The sequence below is a fragment of the Balaenoptera acutorostrata genome, chromosome 18 (assembly GCF_949987535.1).
Source record: "Balaenoptera acutorostrata chromosome 18, mBalAcu1.1, whole genome shotgun sequence".
Lineage (NCBI taxonomy): Eukaryota > Metazoa > Chordata > Mammalia > Artiodactyla > Balaenopteridae > Balaenoptera > Balaenoptera acutorostrata.
Genome location: NC_080081.1, coordinates 29,249,361 through 29,263,400, shown reverse-complemented (window position 1 = coordinate 29,263,400; position 14,040 = coordinate 29,249,361). Strand labels below are relative to the sequence as shown.

Here is a 14,040-nt window from a genome sequence, read left to right as displayed (position 1 = left end):
AAGAATTACAGACTAATATTTTTATTGAAAAAAGTTTTAAATTTATTTATAAAATAAAATAATTAAAGTAGTATTTATGTTACTCTTTTTTTATTTCTATTATGTATGTTATGCTTTATAAGGCATATGTGTCAGTTAAATTTCAGCTAAGGAAACAGAAAGGCTGGGAGGATTAAGCTTAAGCAAAGCTGCTAATGGCTTTCAGGAAATCAGGAATTACAGGAAATGGCTGACCATGATTCAGCTACCTGTTCACTGAAATGAAATAATTCACAGGAGGAATACCAGAAGCTTCTGGAAACATCTTTTTTTTTTTTTTAAATAAATTTATTTATTTATTTTTGGCTACGTTGTGTCTTTTGTTGCTGCTCGTAGGCTTTCTCTAGTTGCCGCGAGAGGGGGCTACTCTTTGTTGCTGTGCCCGGGCTTCTCATTGCAGTGGCTTCTCTTGTTGTAGAGCACAGGCTCTAGGCACGTGGGCTTCAGCAGTTGCGGCATGTGGGCTCAGTAGTTGTGGCTCGCGGGCTCTAGAGCGCAGGCTCAGTAGTTGTGGCGCACGGGCTTAGTTGCTCCACAGCATGTGGGATCTTCCTGGACCCGGGCTCGAACCAATGTCCTCTGCATTAGCAGGCGGATTTTTAACCACTGCGCCACCAGGGAAGTCCGCTTCTGGAAACATCTTTAATCAGCCATCTGCCAAAGCCCATGACATGCCTGCTGGTGGCACAGGAACAATAGATTGGTTTCTGCTTCTCTCCCACCTTCCAAGGCTCATGTGAGTATCTCTCACAGGCTAATACGATGCAAAACCCTGCTAACAAGGATTCTGAGAAATGTAGTTCCTAGTCTTCTAGCCCTTGTGAATAAGAGATCTTGGAAGGTGAATAGTGCTGGGTTACCCACAGATAATCCGCACAACACAAGATACACAAAAGTAAAAAAAAGAAGTCAATATAGGTGGTATGTGCTCAAAATACATTTTTCCTGGTAGGGGTATGAGATCAGTTTTTTTGGATAGTACTTCTCTAGTGCCCATCAATTCTAGCGAGTCTCTCACTCTTATCTTCCAATTACTGTCTCTCTAATTCACAGTCCTTCTCCCCGCCATCTTGCTTTTTGATCACCTCCTTCCTCACCATCCAGTAGACTTTTAAGTCACACCGATTTCCTTCTCTTCCACCTTGTGCAGGTCCTATGGTGTATAGTTTTTCTTTGACTATGAGTACTTTCCTCCTTAAGATTGACCTAGAAAACATGGGCCGTAGAGGGTACAGCTGAATGGGCAAAATGTTCTAATAGGGGCTGGGGAGAGGGAAAGGCTATAAACCATTATTCATTAATAATTCTTCCTCTAGCACACACAAGAAGAAATGATCACAGACAGCACAGCTTTCTGTCCTGAGGTAACTCTGGTTTAGTCCCAAAGGGCTGATAACATCCCACAGACATTTGGTATGATGTTTTTCTCCCAGCATCCTTCTTGTTTTTTAGTTTGTCTTTCTGGCCTCTAGGAACTGGCCTATTATTTCATCTACCCTTTCCCATGGACAAGTCAGAGAGTCTTCCTTATTGCAAAAAACTAAATAACAACAACAAAAAACCCTTCAGTGCTCCACCCACTCAATGCTGGCATTCAGGAGGTTCATGCCTAGTTCACAAATGATTCACAGGGCTGTGAAAATTGACTCTCATTGAGAAACAACAAGAGACTCAGCCCTCAGCCCAGGGTGACAGCTCAGCTTACCTCTGCAGTCTCCCCTGATTCTCCCACTCAGCATAAGATTCCTCCCCTCGAACAGAGAAGTAGTTTTACCCCTTTGCAAGCCAACAGAATAACAAAACCTTTATCACTGAATATTGTATTCTGTCCAAAGCAAGCAGAGCCACACATCAAAAATAGGAAGATGCTGACCTCAGGTTGGGTGTAGTAGGAATCCTTGAGATAAAAAGGTGGGAGCTGGAACCTCATTCCTCTCAAGCCTTTGACTTTTCCCATGATGGATGTGGCCTGTGGAAACAAGGTTATAGTAAAAAGGATATTAGTATTTCTCTGCATGCGCAGTGCCCTTTGGGACTGAAAAAGGACCCTATGCAGGGCTGGCTCTGGGTCTGAGGCCTGTCATCCCTCCTGGGATGTATGAGATATTAGAGTCTCCCTTACTGGGTTCCCAGAATCTACCATGAATGTCAGGAGCTGTTTCAGTGGTATTCCATGGAAGGAAGGAGGGGAGAAAATAGAAAAGTAGAAATGGTATTTGTGCGTAGCATCCTGTATTAGTTCCATTCTTCACTTGGTTCAGTGCAAGTAACATTTACCAGGGTAAGTTTTGTTTTGTTATGTTTTAATATTTTAAAAGTATCAGTAGCAGAAGAAGGCTACAGGCATTGTAATGTCAATGTGGACTTCTAGATAAAGACAATTTAGTAGTAGGATTTCTTCTAGGGCGGCTGTAGCTAACCCCATGCCCCTGGCTGAGGATCTTGTTCTTTATGCCCTGCCTCATGAGGAAGACACAGCTGCCAAATTCCTCTGCACAATCCCCAAAGAATGTCCTTGCTTTTGAGAGTGTACTTACTGGGACCTTGTCAGATTTGGCTGTGAAGGGTGGGTCAGCACACGGGCGGGCTGCATACCTTTCCTGGGAGATCCAGGAAGCTGCTCAGCCACTCACATGGCAGTGGGAACTTGATGTGCAACATTAGAATTTTCTTCTGTGGTTAGGCGTTTGCCCAGAAATATCTGAAGTGCTTCAGTGAGATCCTCTCCACGGTAATTTTTTGTTGTTATTTTTAAGTAACTCTGGTTACCTTCACTAAATGACGTCAATGACATAATTCTTAACATTTCTTGATATGCCTCTGCCATGCTGGCAAATCACACAGTTATGTGAAATATGTTGGCTTTCTTTCCTTCTAATCTTTGTAGTCAACTCAGGAGGTCCCCGAAAGAAGAAACCCTCCCCCATCCCCGCACACTGTTTCTCTCAGCCATGGACTCTGCAGAGTGAGTGAAAGGGAGAGAAGGGTGTTTAATGCTGCTCTTTTATAATATGACCCATCGCTTTACTACTCCAGTCTTTTACTTCACTGGAGACTCCTATGGGCTGCCTTACAAATTTAACCCCAGTGCTCCTTTCTGTTTTGCTTTCCCTTACTGTTGGAGAAATAAGGATTTGGATGAAAGAGTAAAAGACAGTAGACTATCAAGTAGCTTCATTAGAAACCCACTAGGAATTACTCTTTCTGCAAGACAGAAGTTCGCTCCCATTTAGTTTTTTCATTTGAACCTACCTATTTTAGCAGAGGCAAAATGGGGCTTGATTGGGAGGAAAGGCAGAGAGGGAGTATATGCTTATAGGTTTCAGTCATCAGAGGATAATGCATTTTATATGTGCCCCTTTCTAGAGTCTGGGATGAAAATAAAAGTACGTAGACCACATAACTTCTCCTTAAGTACCTGGATAAGTAACAGTGGCCCCCATTCATGCAGAGGACACATGAAGAATATTTGATTCTGTAACATGAACACATCAACTCATAAAACCTTTTCTTTTCAGCTCCTATCTTGCCATTTGGCTTGTGATGGCTTTTATTTGGTGGAGGCTTTAGATGTGACGCTTGCCAAATGTTCATAAGGAAATCCATTTATTCAGAAAAGAAGTGTGCACTGAATGTCTCTTTATTCCTTCCTACATTTTCGGTACCTACTTGTTCGACAGGGCTTTTGGAAAAACAAAGTAGGCAAAGTGGGTGATGCTTAGGGTGATGTTAGGGTGCCAGGAAAGCCCAACTTTCCAAGAGATTCACACATTTTCACTGTGAAATGAAAGGGAACCCCAGTCTGGGTTTTCAGGGGGCCTTCCATGGACTCCCAGTGGCTGTGAACAGGGGAATGATCCCCAGAGCTGCTCCAGGCTTCTAACAGAGTAGGAGGGATACTTCTGTGGGTTTTCTCAACTTGGGATTGTGCAAACAAAGATCAAGAACTGACATTCTCAGCCTTTCTACATGGGGTTGGCCACAGGCATGTAAACTTCAGGCCCACTCCCTGTTTCTGTGTTGCAGAATTATAGTTATACTGGATAGGCAAGTCTGGTTGTGTGAGTTGTTTCTGAGGGGAAAAAATTCCTGACCAGCTTGAGTCAGAGGCGATGGTGGAAAGTCTGGTGTTGGCTTCCAAGAACAGAAAATACATGCACTCAAATGAAACGGCTTCTTCTCGAGAGCATCATGGAACAGTATGCAGTGGAAAATGGAGTGGGGGGCATGTTGCAGCAGCAGGAGTAACAGCAGCAAGGAGCAGAGGGTTAAAAACCCTGGCTCTTCCCTGTACCATTGTTTGCTGTGAAACTCTAAGCATGTTGCTTAACGTCTCTGAATCTCAGTTTCTTCATCTGTGAAATGAAGATGATAATAGTACTTTAGAAAGTTGTTCCGAGGGTGAAGTCGGATAAGGTGTAAGTGCTTCGAAGCTTCCCTGACATAGTAGGTTGTCAAGAAGTGTTCCATTATTTTGGATGGGCCCTGGTCTCACATCCACGTAAATGAAGTTGTTGGATCTTTGGCAAGTCACCTGACCATTCAGAACCTCAGTATTCTTGTGTTGAAAATGAGGCTTTGACTAAGCGTTTATGATCTTTTTCTCATTTAGGATTCCCCCTCCACAGGGAGAGGACGAAAAAGAAAAGGCATGCTTTTCCCATAGCGCTGGCTAGCAGGGAGCAGAGGGGGGCCCAGCACTGACAGTTCTGGCTGCTACAGACCATTCTGCCCATGCCTGTTCCTTGGCCATATTGTCTACAGCTGCCTTCTGCTGCCACAGCAGAGCTGAGATTTGGGGTGTGGCCCACGAAGCCTAAAATAAAAGATTTACTATCTGGCTCTTTAAGAAAAAGATGGCTGACCTCTGGCCATAGACCAAGAGCAATAAGGAGGGCTGATTCTGAGTTGTGTCAGTTACATTAAGAGTGAAAGCTGTCATAACATTTTTATTTTGTTTGATGACTTCATACCAGACTTTGTCTCTATCTGTGCTTAAAGCCAAGAAGTATCATATTTTATTTGCTAATGCAAGGTTTGTGAACAAGAATCTGCTGGTTTCTTGGAAATTTCCCCTGATTGAGAAGAAATGTTTCATAAGATGTACTTTTTTTTGGTAAGTGTCATAATTTAAACAGATAATAACTTTGGAATCATAGGTCAGTATTGTGCCTTTTACATATAAAAATGCATTTAATCAAGTCTTTAGATTACTTTTTAGCCTGCCTTGGGAATTTGGTTGGTTTGTTAGTTTAAAATTCCCTCACTTTCTTTACTCTTCTTTGGCTATTAGTAGTAGAATTGACAAAGTCTAGATTTGTTTTTATGGAAGACATCTGAATGAATAGACATATATAATTTCTTTCTTCCTAAAAGAACTGAATACTAAGTAGAGAAAATGGAAAATAAAAAGGAAGCCAACAGGAAAAAAAATTTTAAAAGAGCGAGAAATGCATGAAATAAAAAAGCACCTAGAGGTGACCACCTGGAGGGGTGGGATAGGGAGGGTGGGAGGGAGATGCAAGAGGGAGGAGATATGGGGATATATGTATACGTACAGCTGATTCACTTTGTTATACAACAGAAACTAACACGACATTGTAAAGCAATTATACTCCAATAAAGATGTTTTTTAAAAAGTAAGAAATGCGAACCTTATTAAAAATAAAAAAAACTAAAAAAATCAAATCACAACTATCAAACTTATTGGTCTCTCCCAGTCCTAAGATTCAATTAACCCAAGCATTTGAGAAATTTTCTCTTTTGGAACTAAGTAATGTAGGAGGATTCAAATCAGTTTTCAATCTAAAGAAAATATATGTTTTCTCAACTTCAATTCAATTAACATTTCTTGAGGACTGAGGTGTGTAAGTGACAGTAGTAAGAACTGAAGGAGATACAGACCATAGTGAGGAGCATATAATTCAATGGGAGAGGCAGGAGCATGTCTCAACAACTTCTATCTAAAGCAGAAATGGGAGGATTAGAATAGGGTGACCAAGAAAGAACTCTGGAAATATTTGAGAAACTATAACAGTTGCATTTCCTTGTTTGCTTACAACAGAAACTTGAATCAATAAGATGGAAAATTTATTGAGGGAAACTGGATGGTTCTCAGAATGGAAGGAAGAGTTGATAATGACAAGGTCTTGGAAAGACAGAAATAGAATATCTTTAAGATTCTGCTTCTGGAATAACTGAAGACTCAAGAGCTCACAACTGAACAGCCTTCTGCCCTATGACTCAAATTTGCATTCTCAGCAGAGAGCCTTTTTGCTTGGCTTGGATCACATGTCCAACTTTGGTGCTTGTGTGTAGTGGTGATATAGAGAGTGGGCATTGCATTTTACTTTCCCACTAAAACCATTCGGCAAAGTTTATTGATACCATAAGAAGAAAGAAAGGATACTAAACAGGTAAAAGCTACTGTTGTCCTCTGTAGACATTTGCTAAAAGGAACTGGGGAGGATTTTGGAAGAGAAAGGGCTCAAGTTAGGCCTTGATGAATGAATAGGACTTTTAAAAGTAGATTTGGGGGACTAGGAAAAAGAGGGTATTCCAATCAGAGGGAACAGCTTGAGCAAAGGTATGGAACAAGAAATAGTCCAAGTATAAATCATGATCTGAGAATGGGGAGAAGTCCAGTATGTTTGGTGTGTAAGGACATATAGTGAGTAAAATGGGGAGGATGATGGAGAAGGCATAAAATCAGAGTTCCAACTTATGTACAGGGTTGCAAAGATGATTGGTTGAGATAATGGATATGAAAGTGTTTTGTAAACTACAAAGTGCCTTGAAAACTATAAGGATTTTCACATCTATGAATTGTTTCAATTAAAAAAAAGTTCCTCAGTAAATAGAGTTTTTCAAACTAAAAAAAAAAAAGCAAATTACCTCATAGTATTCTCAATCACCTAAAACCTCAAGTCTTCTCTCTCTCTCCCTCACACACACACACACATTCCCAAATTATTGAGACCAACTATTTTTAATAACTTTTAATTTAAATGACTTGGGGTTAGGAGAAGAATGGGGTGTTGGCAGGGGGTACTGTAAAATCAAAGCAATAAGAAGATGCACCAATTCCAAAATATTTGAGAATCACTGTTTTCTAGGGACATCATTTACACTATCAAAAATTTTGTTTCAGTGATAGATAACCCACTAGTTTACAAAAATATTTGGAAATTAAATTTTTTCTAGGATTCTCTGCTCTTTTCTGCAGGATTTATCCTTTGGTTATGTACAGTCAAGGAAGTGGGAGATAATTTAAAGCTGAATTGTGAGGAGGAAGGAGAGGAGGAGGACATGAGTAGGAGAGGCTGAAGTATGGTAAGTGGGGGGTCTTTCAGATATTGTGTGTAGGGAGGGAACAAGGACACAGTTTGGGAAAACCAGGTGGTTTGAGAGACTCAGTCAATCAGAATGTGTAAGAGGAAAATAGCAACAGAAACATAAGCATGACTGAGGAAAACAGTTTGAACCACATTTCTCTAGTCTAGTCTATTGAAGGCTGAGTTACTGAGAAGGAAGACCCAGGAGAAAAGAGGGTCTGGGGATTTCATTTTTTCCTCAGGCAGCTTCTATTCCATTTTCCCATGTGTCACATAGCAATGCAAATATATTCAATTAAGAAAAAATCGCTAAGAACTCTCTAGGTCAGGCTCATTGTGGACACTAAGGATTCAAAGATAAATAAGCTTGGGCTCCTACCCTCAAGATCCTTCATTCTAGTAGGAAAGACAAACACAGGTAGAGTTATTGATGAGTATGTGTGTGTGTGTAAATATGCATAAACCTAATATATAAGTTCTGTACATTTATAAATCTAATATATATGAGCTACATGTACAACTATAATATATGAATCTTATGTGTGTAAATATGAATATATAGAGGTATGTATGTGTGTTTGCATAGGTAATATATACAGCTTACACATGTTTTTCTCAAAGATTCAGCTGGGAACAGATTTCACATGATCATTGCAGCCAATACTCAAGCATCTAGTGATCATTTGAAAACATGCCTAAGTTAACATTGTTTATGTTACTCATGAGTGGAACGTAGAAAATGACTGTTTAAAAAATTGCAGGTGTTTCTGGCATTTGTTTACAAAATTTTTAAATATAAAATTTTCGATGCAATCCTAAAGGTATCACCAATTTTTAAGAGTATAGATTTTTGGGTATTTATTTACTAAATCAAATAACTGTATGCATTTGAACTTTTGTTTGCTGAATAAAATTTTTAGTTTTTTAAAATTGTAAAAATATATGAAATTATAGAGAACCTTGAGAAAGTGCAAAAATATGATAGTTGTGGTAGACTGAATAATGTTCCTGCAAAGGCATCCACGTTCTAATCCCCGGAGCCGGTGAATATGTTACCTTGCATGGCAAAAGGAACTTTGCCGATATGATTAAATTAAGGGTCTTGAGATGGGGAGATTATCCTAGATTATCTGGGTGGGATCAATGTAATCATGGGTCCTTATGAAATAGAGACAGAGGATCAGAGTCAGACATAGGAGATGGAATGACAGAGCAAGAGGTTAGAATGATGCAAGGAAGGAGTCGTGAACCAAGGGGTGCAGGCAGCCTCTAGAATCTGAAAAAGGTGGACATGGATTCTTCCCTTTTATACTCCAAAAGGAACCAACCCTGCTAACACACTGACTTTAGACTTCTGATCTCCAGAACTGGATAGTAATAAATAATGTTGTTTTTAAGCCACTAAATTTGTGGTAATTTGTTATAGCAGCAATAGGAAACTAATACAATAGTAAATTATTAGAGGAAAGATAAAATAGATTTCAAAAAAGAAATGAAACTCTGCCATGATGGATATGGGATACTGAGGAAAGAGAAGAAAAATGAGGACAAAAAGAGAGAAATGCCAAGCCAATCAAATACAAGAGCAAGTTGTCATCTAAGAGAAGGGAATTACGGAATGCTACACTGAACACTGCACAAATGAGGAAACTGAGACAAGAGGAGCTAAATGACTAGCACCAGGTTACACAAGTAGTCGCTGGCAGAGTCTGTCTGACACCTGAGACTGTGCTCTTAAGCACTAGCCGTACTGCCTCTGCTACTGAGGTCTCCTAGGGGTGTATGTGGTATGCTGGGTACACGTAGTTTATCATATAATATGTTTAAGTACTGTAATGAAGGCATATACAGAGTTCCCCTGGAGCAGAGAGGAAAGAGGGAGCCTGCCTGTGTTTAGGGAGTGGGATGGTAGGAAAATCTTCACAGAGCAGGTTAGGTATTTGCTGGGCCTTTAAAGGTGAATAAACATTACCAGATACACAAGAAGCAAGGATATTTCTGGTCACAGGAATGGAATTAGGACAAATGTTAAAGGCCTGAAATATACAGTATGTTTGGGCAAAGCTAGGATCTTGATGAGGTTAGAGCTTAGGGTGCATGGGGGCAAGTGTTGGGAGAGGAAGTCACTTAAAAAAGGCATCTAGACCAACTTTCTGCTTGTGCTATCTGCCCAGGCCAATATGGTACTTCAAATGTGGCTAGTGCAACTGAAGAACCTAATTTTAAATTTTATTTAATTTGATTAATTTAAATTTAAATAACCACACATGGCTAGTGGCTGCTGCATTGGACAACACCGTCTTATATGAATCTAAGGTACTAATTCAAATGATGGGACATGGGGAACTTATGATGGGTTTGAAGCTGGAGAGTGACATGATTGCATCTGTTCTGGAAAAATAATGTTAAGGGATGATGTATCTTTACTGGGGAGAAAGTTCTGACTTGCTGCGTGCTCCGCCTGTAGCCCACTTCCGAGTAGTTACAAGGCCTAGGGGAGCAGTGCCTTGTTCCGTGCAGTGATATTGCTTTGGTCACAGCTGATTGAGATGGGGTAGGTGTCTGTGCAAAACTGTCCTCGTCTGGCTTACCGGAAGCCACAGGATGGCCTGGTGCAAGAGCTCTACCTATAGGAACTCAGCATGGCTCTGCGGCCCATTAGGAACCTGGCTGCACAGCAGGAGGCAGGCGGCAGGTGAGCGAGCAAAGCTTCCTCTGCCGCTCCCCCATCGCTGGCATTACTGCCTGAGCCACCCCCCACCCCCGTCCCGGTCCGTGGAAAAATTGTCTTCCACCAAACCGGTCCCTGGTGCCAAAAAGATTGGGGACCACTGACGTAGACGGTAAAAGCGTCAGTGGTTTCCAGGGGTTGTGGGGAAGGAGGGGTGATTAGGTTGAGAACAGAGGATTTTTAGGGCAGTGAAACTATTCTGTATGATAATAATGGTGGCTACATGTCATTATGCATTCATCAAAACCCATAAAATGTTCAGCACCAAGAGTGATGTGCTAATGTAAATTACAGACTTTGAGTGAGGATGATGTGTCAGTGTAGGTTCATCGATTGTAAAAAAGGTACCACACTGGTGAGGGATGTTGATAAATAGGGGAAGCTATGTATCTGGGGGAAGGGGGTATATGGTATTTTTGTGTACCTTGCTCTCAATTTTGCTGTGACCCTAAAACTGCTCTAAAAGTAGTCTATTTGAAAGGAAAAAAGAAAAGAAAACTGGTGAGTTAGATTTACACCATCATTAAAGGACCTAGATTGTGTAGCAACTGCTGGCCATTCTCCTGTCTGATATTTTGATCTAACACATGTGGGCTGTGGTTTATTCTTTTTGATGCTATGAGTGATACAAGCGCCTACATACATGCGTATATATACACATTTCCTGCTAAAAGCCATTGTACTTTCCTGTCACCTGTTATTCAGGGCTCAGACCTGCCGTAAATTTAGCTCACCCTGTAATCCAGCCATGGTCTCTTGGGTAAAGTGCCCATCTCCTTTCTGGCACTTTGGAGAGACAGTGGACCTTCATATTCAAGAATGTGGGCTCTGCAGTCAGCCTGCCTATATTGGAATTCTGGACATGTCTAATTCCCAACTGTGTGATCTTGGGCTTTTGTTTTCTGCTCTCTATCATGACCTAACAGCAGTTTCTATGGTTCCCATAGTGTAAGGTTTTTGTGAGGATTAAATGAAATAACATACGTAAAGCACTAAGCAATGACTGGCCCACACTTAAACTACTGTCGTTGTTGCTTTTATCCTCATCATTATAATCATCATCAGCCTTGCCTAATCTCTTCTGGTTTCTCTGGGCAAGGGTAGTTGCCTGTTGGAGCATGAAGAAGAGTCAGAAAGCCTCAGGAACTCAGGGCTGAGCCCTCCTGGTGCCTCATGACGTTGTCTATAGAGTGCAGGTATGGAGTCCTGATCTCTTCACTGTGAGCTGTCTGGGTGGTAAAGAGGCTGATCCCATCCATCTCCCTGCAGCAAGAAAGACGTGGACCTGAGGACGAAGTGATTGCCCACAGTGAGTAGTGGATCTGCAGAGATGGTGGAACACAGGCTCCCGTGGGGTCTCTCCTGGGCTCTCTGTGGGTCTGCACCATACTGGCACCATCAGTGCGTATTAAGCAATGCACCCGCTCTTGCAGCACTGGCAGCAAGGCAGTAATTCATTAATTCTGGCATCTGTCTACTCCCAGCCAAAGAGAAATGGGCTCTGTAATTATCACTCTACCGTTACCGCTTTTGTTTCAACATGTACATAACATTTATTTTCTCCATCTGGGAGGAAAGTGGGGAGCCCTCTATCTTTCAACCTCTCAAAGTCCCTGCATGACAGATTAGAGAGCTTTGAGATGCTGATTTGTCCTGTTTGTATATTTTTTGCATTTTCAGCGTCACTTTTTGAATCTCTCTGGGATGAGGAGGTATCTTAGTCTGTTTAGGCTGCTATAACAAAATTACACAGACTGGGCAGTTTATAAACAACAGGAATTTGATTCTCCCAGTTCTGGAGGCTGGGAAGTCTGAGATTAGGCTGCCAGCATGGTTGGGTGAGGCTCCTCTTCCTGGTTCATAGCCTGCGTCTTCTCACTGTGTCCTTACGTGGTGGAAGGAGCTAGAAAGCTCTGGGGGGTGGGTCTCTTTTATAAGAACAATAATCCCATTTATGAAGACTCCACACTCATGACCTAAGCACTTCCCAAAGGCCCCACTTCCCAACACCATCATTTTTCTTTGCAGGTTAGGATTTCACATAACAGTCTTGAGGGGACACAAACATTCAGACTGTATAACAGGAAGTGACAGTCTTTTAATAGCAATTCTTAAATGAATGTATGACAAGTTCTTAGAACAATGCCTGGCACATGAACAGTGCTATATAAGTATTTGCTATTTTCATTATTATGTGGTGATAAGTGCTCGTTTCTGGCTGGTTGTTTCATTGAATATAACACAGAGAAAAAGCACTGTGCTGTTTTGGGAGATAGGTTCAGCAAACCCTCCCCCCATCTGAGACCTGTGGCAGACATTGCTAATCAATCGTAGCTCTCTCCTGTGCAAGTTCAAAGTTGCCTTACAAACCTCATCATATCCCCCCAGGCAGCCAGTGTCAAGCAGTCGCATTGGCACCCACGATAAAACATTTGCCATCACAGCCTAGGAGCTTACATTCTAGAGAGACCTCAAGAACTCCGCCACTCACAGTGAAATAGGCGTGGTAAAGCCAAATTATTCTAAGCATGCTCAAGGCTCCCCAGCTCAAGGCCTGAGTGAAACTAAGGCCAAACCTATTTGGCCACCTCCACCCCCGTGCACATTCTTGACTGACCTCTTTGAACTTTGAGATTCTTAATTTTCAGCAGTCTTTGGGCTGAATGTCTGTTCAGCAATGAGGAAGTCTGAATTTTGCCCAAGTGTTTAGAATTAGCCCTTTTCTGAATCAAAGATTTAGTTCTAAATGGAAAGACACTGACGTGGCTTAGTGGTATGGGTTCCAGTATATAAAATAAAAGAAACCCTCAATTCCACGCAGAAATAATTGTTTGGAAGCTCAAAAGGTTTAAATGTATTTTGGGCAGTATATTTTTCTTCATTGCAAAGCAGAAAATTATTTTCTGGTTCTATATTTTATGAAGGATGAAAACATACATCTAAGCATTCTATAATATAAGTTTAATATAAGTTACTACTTGTCCCTACAAGCTAGCTCTGAAACTGTTTTAGCCCTTCATTCAGCTAAATGAATGCTGAATGATCCTGAATATAATACTTCTAATTTACTTATTTTTTTGAGATAAGTCACATCTTGGTTTTTCAACTTTCTCATCTGTAATATTAATATCCAACCTCAGTCCAACCAACATTTATGGGCATCACAGAAATTTAAAACGTATTTCTAAAATATCTCGCACACATATAATTCTATGAAAGCACTGAATAAACATATATATATATATATATATATATATATATATATATATATATGTATACTACTTTTAGAGAACATTTTCCATTTTAGATTTTCAAATTCCTCAGCCCAGAATAAGGGCACATTAAGAAAGGGATGTCCCAGTCCGTGACTGCGTCCTGCAGTTGCCTGAACCTTCTAATCTGAATGTTTCTACGTCTTCTTATGGTCCCTTCTGTGACTGTAGCTCAGCTGGACTGTGGTTTTTCAGAAGCTGTCTTGAAATGGGGAGGATTTGGTTAATTATTGGTGTGACAGATGAATAAAGATGACCCAGGAAATTCTAATGACTCACTCCTCTCAGCAATGTTCCAGATTCGCTTAGCTTCTTTAAAGCCTCCCTGGCTGCCACGGAAGGTACATTTCAGAACCTGTAATAGGAACCTGCACGTAGCGTGGCTCTTCTACACTGTTCCTTCCTCACCAGAAGCAGGTGTTGACACTGGAGTCTACTGCTGCCCTCAGATGTGAAAGAAGTTTCTAGCATCCTTTTCACATTTTTAAAGGTGATGAAATCACAAAAAGCTCAAAATTCTTATATTTCAGGATGTACTTTCCTTTGATAGTTTTACCAAAATTCCATGTGTAGAATTTGTGTAATAGATTCCTTTCATATTTCCTGATCTCAGGCCTCCAAAGGACTTTTCTCTCCTAAGGATCTTGATTCCTACCAGCAGTAC

General features: G+C 40.9%; 1 protein-coding gene across 20 annotated transcripts in view; it reads left to right on the top strand.

Annotated features, from left to right (window-relative positions):
* SCEL (sciellin) overlaps positions 1 to 14,040 on the top strand; it is a 177,518-nt gene that overhangs the window by 31,512 nt on the left and 131,966 nt on the right. The window contains exons 1-3 of one of the 20 annotated variants that reach the window (XM_057532551.1): positions 5,066 to 5,155; positions 6,104 to 6,455; positions 7,265 to 7,371. The exons of 18 other annotated variants lie outside the window; for them this stretch is intronic. The gene's annotated coding sequence lies outside the window, so the exon portion shown is untranslated. Of the gene's footprint in view, positions 1 to 5,065; positions 5,156 to 6,103; positions 6,456 to 7,264; positions 7,372 to 13,710; positions 13,867 to 14,040 lie in introns of those variants that run through there. One more of the 20 variants, XM_057532553.1, reaches the window with a different exon arrangement.